Source organism: Balaenoptera acutorostrata, unplaced genomic scaffold, assembly GCF_949987535.1.
Source record: "Balaenoptera acutorostrata unplaced genomic scaffold, mBalAcu1.1 scaffold_606, whole genome shotgun sequence".
Classification (NCBI taxonomy): domain Eukaryota; kingdom Metazoa; phylum Chordata; class Mammalia; order Artiodactyla; family Balaenopteridae; genus Balaenoptera; species Balaenoptera acutorostrata.
Window position 1 is genome coordinate 94236 of NW_026646305.1, and position 16356 is coordinate 110591.

General features: G+C 45.9%; 2 long non-coding RNA genes across 4 annotated transcripts; both read right to left on the reverse strand.

The window, feature by feature from the left end:
• Positions 1-661: 661 nt before the first annotated feature.
• LOC130706876 (uncharacterized) lies at positions 662-10504 on the reverse strand. Its single transcript, XR_009006917.1, has 2 exons — positions 10429-10504; positions 662-7316 (listed from the first exon to the last, which is right to left on the reverse strand). It is a non-coding gene; the product is annotated as an uncharacterized LOC130706876 (long non-coding RNA).
• LOC130706875 (uncharacterized) lies at positions 10497-15129 on the reverse strand. 3 transcript variants are annotated; one of them, XR_009006916.1, is made up of 5 exons: positions 14926-15129; positions 14388-14789; positions 11456-13199; positions 10973-11098; positions 10497-10578 (listed from the first exon to the last, which is right to left on the reverse strand). It is a non-coding gene; the product is annotated as an uncharacterized LOC130706875 (long non-coding RNA). The 3 variants fall into 3 exon arrangements; XR_009006915.1 differs by having other exon boundaries at positions 14388-14697; positions 14926-15128; XR_009006914.1 differs by having other exon boundaries at positions 14388-15129.
• Positions 15130-16356: the final 1227 nt, after the last annotated feature.

Below are 16356 nucleotides of genomic sequence, written 5' to 3' on the forward strand. Positions count from 1 at the left end.
AGATATTATTTTTCACTGTGATTCCTCGCATTAAGGAATTTGATTATCAGGTTTTGTATGAGGACTAAAACTAAACTGGGAAGTGGAAGAATTGAGTTTCAACTGTTTCAGTCAACACGCATGTATTAATGATACCTACGTATTGAACACCGGGCTAGGTTTCATGAGGGATACAGAAGTTCTGGCCATCTCTGGTTTTGGATATCCCTTATTTGTTGAGACCTTTGCGTTGTTTGGTTGCCTTTTGTCTGTTTTCCAGATGGGAAAACAGGAACAAGGGAAGTATAGGTTATTACTAGGTGGGGTTGAACAAGTGGAGCAGCAAACTGCCAAGCAGAAAGAAGAGGGACGTACTCTAGAGGGATATGATTTCCATTTTCAAGGCGCCTGCATCCTGTGCAGGGAGACAGCCTAACATAAAATGTGCCTAACAACAAATATATTGACTTCTTACTAAAAATCTCCAGTTCATGTAACCAAGGGGTTTATAACTTCTCCTTTAAAAGTGATATTCCTGGGACTTCCCTGGTGGTCCAGTGGTGAAGACTCTGCGCTTCCAATGCAGCAGGCGTGGCTTCAATCCCTGGCTGGGGAGCGAAGATCCCACATGCTGCGCAGCCAAAGAAATGTTTTTCGAAAGTTATATTCCTGTATTATTGAATTTAGTGGTTTAGATTTTGTTTTAATGTTAAGAAGATTACAGTTTATTTACCAGGAACAAACAAAACATAATGTAAAAATAGTTTCCCAGAAACGATTTCCATCATTCTCTTCTTCCCTTTCTCCCGCAGACTGGTGTTTCATCTTGACAAGTTCTCTGTCAGTCCATAGGAAAGCTGTCTGGCTTGGAGGTTGCAATCCCAGGGAATTTTTCATCAGCGGGGAAGTCTCCATCACTACAGAGGAATCAAGGGAGAAGTCAGTCCCTGGTAAGTGAGATGCTCCCCCTAAACACCAACACAGCAGTCGTGTACCTTTCAAGGGGTTCAGGGGCAAGATGGGCAAGGCATTTCTGCTAACTCTTCTTAAGGATCATGGACAGTGCCCTATGCTACGAGGTAAGCGGTGACTGTTGTAATTCTTACTGGTGATCGTTTCATGTCACTGATTCTTGGCTTTCTTTGTATTTCATAGGACTGTTGTAAGTCCAATACAAAATGAGTCTTATTTTTAAAAAACTGAAATGTTTTACAAAGCCTAGCATTCTCATATAGAGTCCTTTCAATTCTCCCCACTTTCCTGAGAGGCTAAGAACACTTCACACCATGAACTAGGAGAGGGGGTAGAGCCCTTTCTGATGAAATATATCAACAAAGACAGAGTCTTAGCCTGCTTGCTCTCTGGACAGGATCTCAGACCACAAGGTCTTAAATCCTGGTATAAATTAAGGAAGTGAGGACAGTTCAACTGGCACTCTCATAACAAGAGTTCTGAAACACCTTCCAAAGAGACTATAGCAGTAGATGAGGGAAGGGAGTGCTACAGTGTGGTATAGTACAGGGGGAATGATCGGCTACAGCAGTGAAAAATGTGGTACCTATTGGTGTGCTCTCGGGGTTCTTGTACATGTAGCATAGATGACCTTTACAGTGGCCCTCCCACCTTCCCTCCTGCATTAGATGTTCTTTTTTTTTTAAATTTAGGTTTATTTATTTATTTATTGTTTGAACTTATTTATTCTACGTATTTATTCTTTTGGCTGCACTGGGTCTTCATTGCTGTGCACGGGCTTTCTCTAGTTACGGCTAGCGGGGGCTACTCTTGGTTGCGGTGTGCGGGCTTCTCATCGCGGTGGCTTCTCTTGTAGCGGAGCATGGGCTGTAGGCACGTGGGCTTCGGTAGTTGAGGCTCACGGGCTCTAGAATGCAGGCTCAGTCGTTGTGGCACATGCGCTTAGTTGCTGCACAGCATGTGGGATCTTCCCAGACCAGGGCTCGAACCCGTGTCCCCTGCATTGGCAGGCGCCACCAGGGAAGCCCTAGGTGTTCTTATATAGAGTCTAAAAACAGAGAGCACTGAGAGAAGGTAGTGGTTATTAAAGGCTCAGGATCTAAATTCTACCTGTCTCTACACCACTTCCCAGCTGTCGATTTGACCCCATTTTTGAACGCTGACCTCATTCTTCAATTTTCTCTGCTGTTTGTATACTCACCTTGAAAACTTGTTTCTGTGATGCGTTGAGCAGACACAGGGTGGCTGATTGCAGAGGTGGAAGCTGGTGGTCGGATATTTGTGGGCTGAATCTCCTTCAGTCCCATTCCCATTTCTGGTTGCACAGAGGCCCTACTTCCTGTGTATGACGCAGAGCCATAGGATTGCGGGCAGGAGCCAAGTTCTCCATACAGTAAAGACCCCAGTGTGCCTTGGTTATAGTAATATACCTGGCTTCCTTCCTGGTAGGGAAGTGACAGGCGGCTATGCCCCTGATTTGTTCGTGGGCCTCCTGATCCAGCAGTTCCCTTGGCTCTGCCCCTGTCGTCAGCTGCCCCTAGGATAACTGTGAGCCCTAGCCACTTCTCTGGTAGATTTCCTTATTCCCCCACTATAATCATACCTGAATAAGGCAACTCAAACCTTTCAGAGATGTGTCCTGAACCTCTTGTTTTCTGAAATACCTATCTGGTGGTTGTGAGACTTAAGGCCAACGTCCCCAAGAGACTTTTTCTATTTCTCCTAGTAAACCTAGACTCATCTTCTGTCACCTTCAACTCTACTCAAATTGTGTTCTTTCAACCCAGACCTCTGACCCTGCTTTTTACTTCTGCCATTTCATCCTCACTCCTGCTTCCTTTCCTAAATCCATACCTCTCTGTTGGCCTTCCTAGCCCTGGGCCAAGTTCCTTCCTCTTTCCTCAGTTTTTAGAAAGACAGAGAAGATGAAAAGGCAGAGGGCTATGTACCAGATGAAGGAACAAGAAAAAACCCCAGAAAAACAACTAAATGAAGTGGAGATAGGCAACCTTCCAGAAAAAGAATTCAGAATAATGATAGTGAAGATGATCCAGGACCTCGGAATAAGAATGGAGGCAAAGATTGAGAAGATGCAAGAAATGATTAACAAAGACCTAGAAGAATTAAAGAACAAACAAACAGAGATGACCAATACAATAACTGAAATGAAAACTACACTAGAAGGAATCAATAGCAGAAATAACTGAGGCAGAAGAACGGATAAGTGACCTGGAAGACAGAATGGTGGAATTCACTGCTGTGGAACAGACTAAAGAAAAAAGAATGAAAAGAAGTGAAGACAGCCTAAGAGACCTCTGGGACAACATTAAACGCAACAACATTCACATTATAGGGGTCCCAGAAGGAGAAGAGAGAGAGAGAAAGGACCAGAGAAAATATTTGAAGAGATTATAGTCGAAAACTTCCCTAACATGGGAAAGGAAATAGCCACCCAAGTCCAGGAAGCGCAGAGAGTCCCATACAGGATAAACCCAAGGAGAAACACGCTGAGACACATAGTAATCAAAGTGGCAAAAATTAAAGACAAAGAAAAATTATTGAAAGCAGCATGGGAAAAACGACAAATAACATACAAGGGAACTCCCATAAGGTTAACAGCTGATTTCTCAGCAGAAACTCTGCAAGCCAGAAGGGAGTGGCATGATATACTTCAAGTGATGAAAGGGAAGAACCTACAACCAAGATTACTCTACCCGGCAAGGATCTCATTTAGATTTGATGGGGAAATCAAAAGCTTTAGAGACAAGCAAAAGCTAAGAGAATTCAGCACCACCAAACCAGCTCTACAACAAATGCTAAAGGAACTTCTCTAAGTGGGAAACACAAGAGAAGAAACGGACCTACAAAAACAAACCCAAAACAATTAAGAAAATGGTCATAGGAACATACATATCGATAATTACCTTAAACGTGAATGGATTAAATGCCCCAACCAAAAGACATAGACTGGCTGAATGGATACAAAAACAAGACCCATATATATGCTGTCTACAAGAGACCCACTTTAGACCTAGGGACACATACAGACTGAAAGTGAGGGGATGGAAAAAGATATTCCATGCAAATGGAAATCAAAAGAAAGCTGGAGTAGCTATACTCATATCAGATAAAATAGACTTTAAAATAAAGAATGTTACAAGAGACAAGGAAGGACACTACATAATGATCAAGGGATCAATCCAAGAAAAAGATCTAACAATTATAAATATACGTGCACCCAACATACAAGCACCTCAATACATAAGGCAACTGCTAATAGCTATAAAAGAGGAAATCGACAGTGACACAATAATAGTGGGAGACTTTAACACCTCACTTACACCCATGGACAGATCATCCAGACAGAAAATTAATAAGGAAATACAAGCTTTAAATGACAAAATAGACCAGAGAGATTTAATTGATATCTATAGGACATTCCATCCAAAAACAGCAGATTCCACTTTCTTCTCAAGTGCACATGGAACATTCTCCAGGATAGATCCCATCTTGGGTCACAAATCAAGCCTTGGTAAATTTAAGAAAACTGAAATCATATCAAGCATCTTTTCCAACCACAGCGCTGTAAGATTAGAAATCAATTACAGGGAAAGAAAACGTAAAAAACACAAACACATGGAGGCTAAACAATACGTTACTAAATCTCTTCACCAAGAGATCAGTGAAGAAATCAAAGAGGAAATTAAAAAATACCTAGAGACAAATGACAATGAAAACACGATGATCCAAAACCTATGGGATGCAGCAAAAGCAGTTCTAAGGGGGAAATTAATAGCAATACAAGCCTACCTCAAGAAACAAGAAAAATCTCAAATAACCAAGCTAACCTTACACCTAAAGGAACTAGAGAAAGAAGAACAAACAAACCCAAAGTTAGTAGAAGGAAAGAAATCATAAAGATCAGAGCAGAAAGAAATGAAATAGACACAAAGAAAATAATAGCAAAGATCAATAAAACTAAAAGCTGGTTCTTTGAGAAGATAAACAAAATTGATCAACCTTTAGCCAGACTCATCAAGAAAAAGAGGGAGAGGACTCAAATCAATGAAATTAGAGATGTAAAGGAGAAGTTACAACGGACACCGCAGAATTACAAAGTATCATGAGAGACTACTACAAGCAACTCTATGCCAATAAAACGGACAACCTGGAGGAAATGGACAAATTCTTAGGTATAACCTTCCAAGAGTGAACCAGGAAGAAATAGAGAATATGAACAGACCAATCACAAGTAATGAAATGGAAATGGTGATTAAAAATCTTCCAACAAACAAAAGTCCAGGACCAGATGGCTTCACAGGTGAATTCTATCAAACATTTAGAGAAGAGCTAATACCCATCCTTCTCAAACTCTTCCAAAAAACTGCAGAGGAAGGAACACTCCCAAACTCATTCTATGAGGCCACCATCACCCTGATACCAAAACCAGACAGAGATACCTCAAAAAAAGAAAACTACAGACCAATATCACTGATGAATATAGATGCAAAAATCCTCAACAAAATACTAGCAAACAGAATCCAACAACACATGAAAACGATCATACACCATGATCAAGTGGGATCTATCCCAGGGATGCAAGGATTCTTCAATATACGCAAATCAATCAATGTGATACACCATATTAAGAAACTGAAGAAGAAAAACCATATAATCATCTCAATAGATGCAGAAAAAGCTTTTGACAAAATTCAACACCCATTTCTGATAAAAACTCTCCAGAAAGTGGGCATAGAGGGAACCTACCTCAACATAATAAAGGCCATATACGACAAACCCAAAGCAAAACATCATTCTCAATGGTGAAAAACTGAAAGCATTTCCTCTAAGACCAGGAACAAGAAAAGGATGTCCACTCTCACCACTATTATTCAACACAGTTTTGGAAGTCCTAGCCACAGCAGTCAGAGAAGAAAAATAAAAGGAATCCAAATTGGAAAAGAAGAAATAAAACTTATTGTTTTTAGATGACATGACACTATACATAGAGAATCCTAATGATGCCACCAGAAAACTACTAGAGCTAATCAATGAATTTGGTAAAGTTGCAGGATACAAAATTAATGCACAGAAATCTCTGGCATTCCTATACACTAACAATGAAAGATCAGAAAGAGAAATTAAGGAAACAATCCCATTCACCATTGCAACAAAAAGAGTAAAATACCTAGGAATAAACCTACCTAGGGAGACAAAAGACCTGTACTCACAAAACTATAAGACACTGATGAAAGAAATCAAAGATGACACAAACAGATGGAGAGATATACCATGTTCTTGGATTGGAAGAATCAATATGGTGAAAATGACTATACTACCCAAAGCAATCTACAGATTCAATGCAATCCCTATCAAAATACCAGTGGCATTATTTACAGAACTAGAACAAAAAACCTGAAAACTTGTAGGAGACACAAAAGACCCCAAATAGCCAAAGCAGTCTTGAGGGAAAAAAACAGAGCTGGAGGAATCAGACTCCCTTACTTCAGACTATACTACAAAGCTACAGTAATCAAGACAATATGGTACTGGCACAAAACCAGAAATATAGATCAATGGAACAGGATAGAAAGCCCAGAGATAAACCCACACACCTATGGTCAACTAATCTATGACAAAGGAGGCAAGGATATAAAATGGAGAAAAGACAGTCTCTTCAATAAGTGGTGCTGGGAAAACTGGACAGCTACTTGTAAAAGAATGAAATTAGAACACTCCCTAACACCATACACAAAAATAAACTCAAAATGGATTAGAGACCTAAATGTAAGACCGCCGGACACTATAAAACTCTTCGAGGAGACATAGGAAGAACACTCTTTGACATAAATCACAGCAAGATCTTTTTTGGTCCACCTCCTAGAGTAATGGAAATAAAAACAAAAATAAACAAATAGGACCTAATGAAACTTCAAAGTTTTGCACAGCAAAGGAAACTACAAACAAGATGAAAAGACAACCCTCAGAATGGGAGAAAATATTTGCAAATGAATCAACGGACAAATGATTAATCCCCAAAATATATAAACAGCTCATGCAGCTCAATATTAACAAAAAACAAACAACCCAATCAAAAAATGGGCAGAAGACCTAAATAGACATTTCTCCAAAGAAGACATACAGATGGCCAAGAAGCACATGAAAAGCTGCTCAACATCACTAATTATTAGAGACATGCAATCAAAACTACATTGAGGTATCACCTTACGCCGGTCAGAATGGGCATCCTCAGAAAATCTACAAACAACAAATGCTGGAGAGGGTGTGGAGGAGAGAGAACTCTCTTGCACTGTTGGTGGGAATGTAAATTGATACAGCCGCTATGGAGAACAGTATGGAGGTTCCTAAAAAAACGAAAAATAGAATTACCACATGACCCAGCAGTCCCACTACTGGGCATATACCCACAGAAAACCATAATTCAAAAAGACACATGCACCCCAATGTTCACTGCAGCACTATTTACAATAGGCAAGATATGGAAGCAACCTAAATACCCATCAGCAGACAAATGGATAAAGAAGATGTGGTACATATATACAATAGAATATTACTCAACCATAAACAGGAACGAAATTGGGTCATTTGTAGTGACGTGGATGGATCTACGTCATACAGAGTCTGTCATACAGAGTGACATTAAGTCAGAAAGAGAAAAACAAATATATATTAACGCATATATGTGGAACCTCGATAAACCAGTCTGCAGGGCAGAAATAGAGATACAAGTGTAGAGAACAAGGGGGGGAGAGTGGTGGGGGGGTGTTCTGGTGGGATGAATTGGGAGACTGGGAGTGACATGTATACACTAATATGTATAAAATGGATAACTACGAAGAACCTGCTGTATAAAAAAAATAAATAAAATAAAATACAAAAATTAAAAAAAAAAAATAGAGAAGTCACCCTGCTCCTTGTGTGTATCCTGCCTTGTGGCTGAAGCCCCTGGCACCACGGGGCAGAGCATGCCTGGACCATGTTGAATTGCTGAGAGCTCTTGGGGCTGGCAGGGACATATGACAGGGGCAGGGACTGGGGTGCTGGGGCAGCTGGGACCAGGAGTTCCGGAGATTTCAGGAGTTGCAGGAGTGAGCTCAGCCAGCTCCCCACAAAGAGGAGCCTTGGTCCCAGGCAAGGGAGAGAAGGTACGAAATCAGGCTCAGACCTGCAGTCATTTCTTGAAGTTTGCAGCTCATGGCTCACCATCACCTCTCTCTCCATCAGTACCCCTGACCTGTCTTGAGGGTTTCCGTTTCTGCACAGATGATATTTCCAACAAACTGGCCTTGAAGTTCTCATGCCTCACTTCCAAAGATCTTGAACTCTCTGCCACACACACCCAAGGTCATATACTAGGCCCATGCTGGCCACTATAGGAACCACTAGCCATGTGTGCCATTTAAATCTTAGTTAATTAAAATGAAATAAAATTTAAAACTCAGTTCCTCAGTCCCACGGCCCACATTTCAGGGACTCGATAGTCACATGTGGCTAGTGGCTACCATACTGGATCACGCAGAGAGCATGCTTACCACTGCAGAAAGGTGTATTGGACGGTGCTGCCCTAGACCCTGTCACTAACAGAAACTGCCCCCTTTCTATTACCAATGTCCAGCACCCCCCTAGAGACTCCCACCTCCTCCTTGTATAGACTCTGACTCTAATGCAGCCTTCAACCACAATGGGATTTTCAAGCTCTGTCCAGGGACACCTCAGAGATACTGAGGGGTCGGTTCCAGACCACCGCAAGAAAGCGAATATCACGTGAAGTTTTTGGTTTCCACTGCATATAAAAGTTATGTTTATACTATACTCTAGTCTACTAAATGTGCAATAGCCTTTTGTTTAAAAAGACAAGGAGTATACCTTAATTTTAAAATACTTTATTGCTAAAAATGTGAACCAATATCTGCCAAGGCTAGGTTGCTACAAACCTTCAACTTGTAAAAAACGCAGTATCTGCAAAGTACGATAAAATGAGGTCTGCCCATATTAGTTTCCTGAGGCTGCTGTAATTAACTACCACAAACTGTGTTGATTCTCTCATGGTCCCTCACAGTTCTGGAGGTCAGAAATCTAAAATCAAGGTGTAGGCAGGGCCAGGCTCTCTCTGAAAGCTCTAGGGGAGGATCCTTCCATGCCTCTTTCTAGCATCATTGTCTAGGGGTTGCCAACAATCCTTGGCTTGTGGCTGCATGACTCCAATCTGTCTCTGGCTCCACCACTGCCACCCTAGTCACCATCACCTCTATGGAAAATGTACGGCAGTTCCTGAGAAAATTAAAAGTAGAAAACCATATGATCCAGCAATCCCATTTCTGGATATATATCCAAAGAAATGGAAAGCGGGGTCTTGAAGAGATATTTGCACCCCCGTGTTCACAGCAGCATTGATCACAATTGCCAAGAGGCGGAAGCAACCCAAGTGTCCATCAACGGATGAACGGATGATCACCATGTGGTATATACACACAATAGAATATCATTCAGCCTTACACAGCAAGTTCTGACAGACAGGTGAACCTTGGGAACCTTATGCTAAGTACAATAAACTAGTCACAAAAAGACAAACACGGTATGATACCACCTCCGTGGAATTTAGATTAGATTAGTCAAATTTTTAGAGCCAGAAGGAACTGTGGTTGCCAGGAGCTGGGGGCAGGAGGATATGGGTAGTTAATGTTTAATGTGTACAGAGTTTCACTTTGGGCAGATGAAGAGAGTTCTGGAGGTTGGCTGCATGGTAATGCGAATATAGTCAACAGTACTGAACTGCACGCTGACAAATGGTTACCTTGGTAAATTTAATGCTGTGTGTATTCTATGGGGCCCCCCCAAAATAAAACAAAAAGCCTGTGTCTTTTGCTGCCCTGGCCCCAGGCTAGCCCCACCCTTACACGTGACACTGCTCTGCGAGGGTGTGTCCTGGGTGGACTTTAACAACCAGGCCCTGGGGCATCACGGGAGGAGGGAAAATGGAGAAATGGTACTCACCCGCCTTGGGTGCTATGGGGCCAAAAGGTCGGGCACGGCCAGTGGACTTAACCGGCAAGGAGCCGTGCCTGAGCCTGAGCCTGCGCCTGCCGGCTGCCCTGGAGCCTGAGCAGCACCTCTGTCCCTCCTAACAGAATATGACCTGGCTCTGGGAAAGCCCTAAGAGGGACCTCATCCTACACTGTGCTTAAAAGGAAACCATTCAAGGCCCAGAGAGGGCAAGTGACTGGTTCTGGGTCACTCAGCAAGTCAGAGGCAGAGCCAAGTCCTGAAGTGTGGCTCCTCTGATTCTAGAGCGTCATTTCTTTCATCTCTCATGTATACTGTGCCCTTTTTCTGACAATGTGAGTGTCAGAGCGATTCTATCAGGAACGTGGGCCTGACACTGACAACTCAGAAGGCTGAATTAAGCAGTGGGGAGTTGGGTGAGGGCCCGTGGATTGATGGTCAGGGATCAGTTACCTGCTTTACGGGAGAAATTGCTGCCTCCATCCTTGGGTGGGTCTCTGGGGTCAGAGCCAGATCCATCTGGCCCCTGCGGTGGCCCCTGTGGTGGCTTGCCAGGAGAACCATCAGAGGCCTGGTTGGATGACTGGGAAGGTTCATCCTCCTCTGGAAAAACAAAAAAAAGAGGTGGGGGAGCTCCCAGCAGGGTGGGCAGCTGAGGGACCAGAGGCCCCACACAGCGCCCTCCACCATCTCCCGAAACTCCCAAGAACTCTGATGTTGGGAGGGGACCTCAATGGCAGCTGTGCTAAGAGGTGACAAAGATGCTTGGAGGTGAACCCAAGGAGAAGACAGAGAGAGGGAGACCCAGCACCAACGCGGAGCTGGCAGGTTCCAGACTTCACAGAGCAGGAGTGTGAGGCCCAGGAGGTTAGAGACCTGATGGGGCACAGTGCACCTGGTGGCAGCTCCAGGCCAGAACCCAGACCCCCTCCGCCCTCGTTCAGGCACCCCAAGCCCTGGGCCACCCCGCCCTCTGGAGCTTCCCTAGGGCACTCACCATCAGAGGGGGATTCCGGCCGGAAGGGGTCAGTGGCATCTCCTCCCCCGCTCTCTATGGCTTTAGCTGACATCTTGGAGGCAGTGTGGGAACACTAGGTGCAGAGCCAAGGACACCACTATCTTTCTGAGAAACAGAGTGTGAAAATCAGAAGTGCTCTGCCTGATTTATGATGGACTGGCGGGGGGAGGGCAGGGGCACCTCTCTGTTGCCCCAGACTTGTCCTCTGTCCTATAGGAGCCTGCGGGCACTTCCAGCCTGCCCCCCAAATCTGCACAGACCACAGCTTTTAAAGTTAATAATGACTTTACTTGGCTCCCTGATCTCCAGAATCCTGTTCACCTCTAATAATCCATCTTTCCCCGCCCACTGCCCACCCAGCCTAAGTCTTAGGGCTTCAGAGTGACCTGGGTTGATACAAGACTGGAGGTTCCCAAAGTCTCCTGGTAAAGGTGGGCTCAAGCCCCTTCCCAGCACACTCACCTCTGGTCACAGTGACAGCAGCCCTGGATGGAAGCAGAGAGGGATACAGTGAGTGGAGTCCTGTTGCTCTCTCCCCTCCCCCACCTCCTACGGCCCTGCCTACCCTGCGAGGTCACTATCTGGGAAAGAAGAGCAGTGTCAGAAGTTCTGCAGGTAGTGAGGCTGCCGAGGACGCCAGCTGGGTGTTAACGTCCCCTACTGTGACTGTGTTACTGTCAGCTTCCCCTTTCATGGCCCTTAGCATTTGCCTTATGTATTGAGTTGCCCCTATGTTGGGGGCATAAATATTTACAATTGTTATATCTTCATCTAGGACTGATCCCTCAGTCATTATGCAGTGTTCTTCTTTGTCTCTTGGAAGAGTCTTTATTTTAAAGTCTATTTTGTCTGATATGAGAATTGCTACTCCAGCTTTCTTCTGATTTCCATTTGCATGGCATCTCTTTTTCCATCCCCTCCATGCTGGATGACGTCTAAGCCCAAAAGTCCAAGGAGGAAGTGAATCTATCTCTTCCCAGGCTTGGTGCCAGGTAGAACTCACCTTTGCACGCTAATGCAAGGGTGAGGCCTGCGTGGGTGAGTCTTCCGCGGGAGCATTATTTTCCCTTTCAAAATCCCTTCTTGGATATGTGAGAAATCCATAGTCCTCCTTTTCATAAAACTCGACTGCAATTCTTGTGAACTTTATTTTATATGAGATTGTCCTTCCCCTGCCTGCCATGATTTACAAATTCGTAGCACAAAACATTTTACCTTGGCTGACAAATGGCACAGAGCCCTAATCTCATATCTGTAATAACCAAGGAGGCAGTATGGGTTGCTGGTTAACAGCATGATCTCTGACCAGTGCCTGGGTTGGAATCCTTAGTTGTGACCTTTGGCAAGTGAATTACCCTTGATGTGCCTTAGTTTGGACGCACATAGGCACTCACAAAATAGGTGCTATTATTACACTTACTTCTTTCTGTTCCTTACCCCTAGTGGAATAAGTCTCATGAAAAGTGTAGATTTGTCTGTCGTCTTCCCCTGGGTCAGGAGCTCAGTAAATATTTTTTTTTAAGATTTTTTTTGATGTGGACCATTTTTAAAGTCTTTAATGAATTTATTACACTATTTCTTCTGTTTTGTGTTTTGGTTTTCTGACCGTGAGGCATGTGGGATCTTATCTCCCCGACCAGGGATCGAACCTGCACTCCCTGCATTGGAAGGCGAAGTCCTATCCACTGGACCGCCAGGGAAGTCCCAGTAAATGTGTTTTGAATGAAAGAATGAATAAGGAGAAAAAAGGGGAAAGTGAGAATCTCAGTGTGAAGCTGGGGGGAAAAGGAGGGGCAGGAAATGAAAGAAGGGGCAGAATCAGGGGTGGAAGAGGCCTCTGCTTGGAATATGCTTGAATGTCCTGGGAAATGAGGCTTTGTCCCTTGTGCAATACAAGGACATGAGGGACCAGACCTAGGACCTGTCTGTCCCCCACCCCCACCCCTGCTTAGCTTTAGGACAACAGCCCCAAACAGCTCAGCAAAAACTGCTCCAGTTTCCCCTGGGATACTGGGTGACACGTCCATGGGACACAGAGGGGAGAGGTTTTCACAGCAAGGTTGCAGGAGCCCCTCCTCCACGTCACTTGGTATCCAGTCTACTTTCCTGGCAGAATTCAGGGCATGAGGGACATCCCCCTCCTGGAGAAACAGGCCTGTTGGTTTCTCTGAATTTCCTGTCACTAGAAGACAGCTAGAAAGACAACCTATGGAACAGTAGAGATTGGTACCATCAGACCACATGTGACATTAAAAACACCACAAACAAGGGTAAGAGACATGGAATCTACTGAGGGGGAAAAAAAAACAAACGCAATACTCTTTGCATCATTAGAATCCCCAATGTAAAGAGAGTTCTTATGAAACAGTTTTTCAAAAGAACTGTCTTTAAACAGGAACTCAGATTATAAGACGTGGTTCCTAAAAAGAGAATTATACATGGCCGATAAATATTTGAAAACGTGTTCAATCTTGCTAGTACTAAAAATCATTTTTAAGAGATAACTTTGTGCGTGTGTGTGTGTGTGTGTGTGTCTGTGTCTGTGTCTGTGTTCAATGCATCTATTAGTCAGGGTTTGGCTGCAGATAACAGAAGTCACTCTAGGTAACTTAAGCAGAACAGGTTTTTTGGGTTGTTTTGGTCGTGCAGCGGTCTCCATGGGTCACCGACCATGGGACTGGCCTCTGTCTCGGCGGCCTGAGGAGTCTGAGGGCCCTTGGGGTTCTGGGAGCCTGGGTCCCTCAGTGATGACAGCTGGGCAGCGTTTGGGGACCTGGCCCTGCGGGCGCCAGCAGCTGAGATCTGCCTCCTTAGCGGGGCCTGGGCACTGGCGGGAGGACCCAGACCGGCTGCTGGACTAAGGCTCCCGGGCAGGGTAACCTGTCTGCACAGGGAACCCCTCCTCTTAGGCAGTGCCTGGACCTCGAAGGGTGAAAGTTGTGCCCTGGGACCTTGCCCTTCCTTGTCAGAACAGAGAATAACATTTGTTTGGTGGAGGCTAACAGGAACATGGTGACCCGACCGTGACCTGACCTCAAGAACAAGGGATGTGACACCAGGAAGTCTGCAACCACTCACCACGCCCCTCCCTCACCTTTCCTATAAAAGGGCTTTGCTGAAAGCTTGGGGAGTTCTGGGTTTTTAAGGCATGAGCCACCCGTCTCCTTGAAGGGCCCTGCAATATACCTTTCTCTGCTCCGAACTGACGTTTTGGTATTGTTTGGCCTCACTGTTTGTCAGGCACACAGACTTGCCTTCCGTAACATGACCTCTTCCTTGGGTTTGATAATTTGCCAAAAGGCTCACAGATCTCACGAAAGCACTTTACTCACCATTACTGATTTATTACAAAGGATATTAAAGGATACAGATGAACAGCCAGATGGAAAAGTACCTATGAGGAAGTCCGGAGCACAGGAAGTGCAGTCCCCGTAGGCTTCAGGCACCAGTTGGGCACAGACTATGCCACCCAGGCTCTTGGGGACACACTGGCAAGTTCCTCCAAGAAATGAGTTCAGCTGTGTCCCATGCTGGCTCCGGGGTGGTGGGGAGGCTCACTCGACCTAAGCTTGGTGAATTCCCCCGTTGTCCTTTAGGACTTCCCAAAGTCACCGGACATAGAGACAGTGCGTGGGAAAGGTTTCCCAGATGGTCTGGTGGTCCCCACATCGAAAAAAAGATTAACTACCGTGAAGCTGATTTCTCTGCATATAACAAAGGACCCAGTTTAGCTTGATTATTGGAGGCAGCCAGACCTTCCCCAACCATCAGTGAGCAACAGGCGAGGCATGAAAACCTGCGGAAAACAACACCTCCAATACAGGCTGGTTGAGTTGTAAATTAAATGCTAAAACGTTTGCGAGGCTTCAGGCACACAGCTAGTACGTAAACAGCCCCTACGCTAAAACCAAAGCAAGAATACAAGAACTTACGTTCCCATACATGAGGTAGAACAGAGCCCCTTCAGAGGAGGTACGGCGGGCTCCACCTGTTGCTCCCGCTCCCTAAGCCCGAGAGGAGGACCTACCCGCGCAACCCATTGCACCCACCGTCCGCGCTCTCGGTACCCGGACTGCGAAAGCCCGCCCCGCGCAGCGAATTAAGGGCGGGGTCTAGAATGGGGGCGGGACTTCCTTCCCAACGCAAAGGCGTGCGTAAGCGCAAGCCCCTCCCCGGAACTGCGGTGGACGCGGCCGAGGAGGGCTGGTGCAGCAGTGTGTGAGGTGGTTGGTCGGCGTCCCTCTACGGTGAGTACCGAGGCCGGAGCCGTAGCGGGGCCGGGGCCGGAGCCGGCACCCGAGAGGAGCTGGAGGCGGCCTCCCAGCGCGGGGCTCTCCAGGCCGTTGTGTTCTCGGGACCAGAGAGGGCGGCCGCCGGCCTCGTCAAGCGGCCTGGTCGACCCTGCGCCGGGGGCCCCTCGGTTTCTCTGCTTCGTGAGCCGGTTCGTGCCTGACGCGAGGCGCCAGCGCCGGGCTCCTGGCCGGGCGCCAGGAGGAGGGACCCCACCCCCACCCCCACCCCGCTTGCTCTCTGTGTCGCAGTCCGCGTCCTCGCCCCCATGTGCCTCCTCCCTTCGCCCCATCGTTGATCCGGGTTGCTTGTGATCGCGGCGTAGCCCATGATGGGGGTGAACCTTCGTTGCGCTCTGGGTTGCTTTGCCGGCGGGGCGCCATGCTGAGCGGTTCTGGGCGTGCGTCACCTTTTTGTCTTCGCGTGACGATCCAAGGAGACACACACCCTCATCATCCCCATTTTCCAGACGAGGAACGAGGCTCACAGTGATTAATACGTGCACCCCAGACCCAGAGCTGGCCAGTGACGGGTCCAGATTTGAACCAAGGTTTCCCTTTGTCTTTCCACAGGATCTATTTTTCTCGGCCTTTCTGAAAAGGGAGAACGTGGCTCGAGTTCCAGTCTGACGACTTGTGCATAGATCACTTGTTTTTAAATCACTTAAAAGGTAATGAAAAAGCTGGTTGGGTTTTAAGCCATCTGGCAAAGGTCAGAGTGGTGGCAAAGGCATCTGCCCTCTTGGGGCAAGGCTTGAGAAGGAAGAAGGCTCTGTGCACTCTTAATAAAGCTGTCCCCCTCACCCACCCTCCAGCGACCCCCTCAGATTCTTATTCAACCTTCAGAGTGGCTTGGGAGTGGCAGGCTTCACCCACCATGCTTTAGAGAATGTTATTTATTGCAGAGAACATTTTGTGACCTAGCTAGTAAACCCCTCCCCCCTTTTAAAAATATGAGAACGCTGAGGTTCAGAGAGGATTAAGCAGGAGCTGCCAAGGGCACACAAGCGGTCGTCATTGCATCTGGAATGCACACCAGATCTTGCTCATGTGTCTTTGCCACACCTCCTGTGT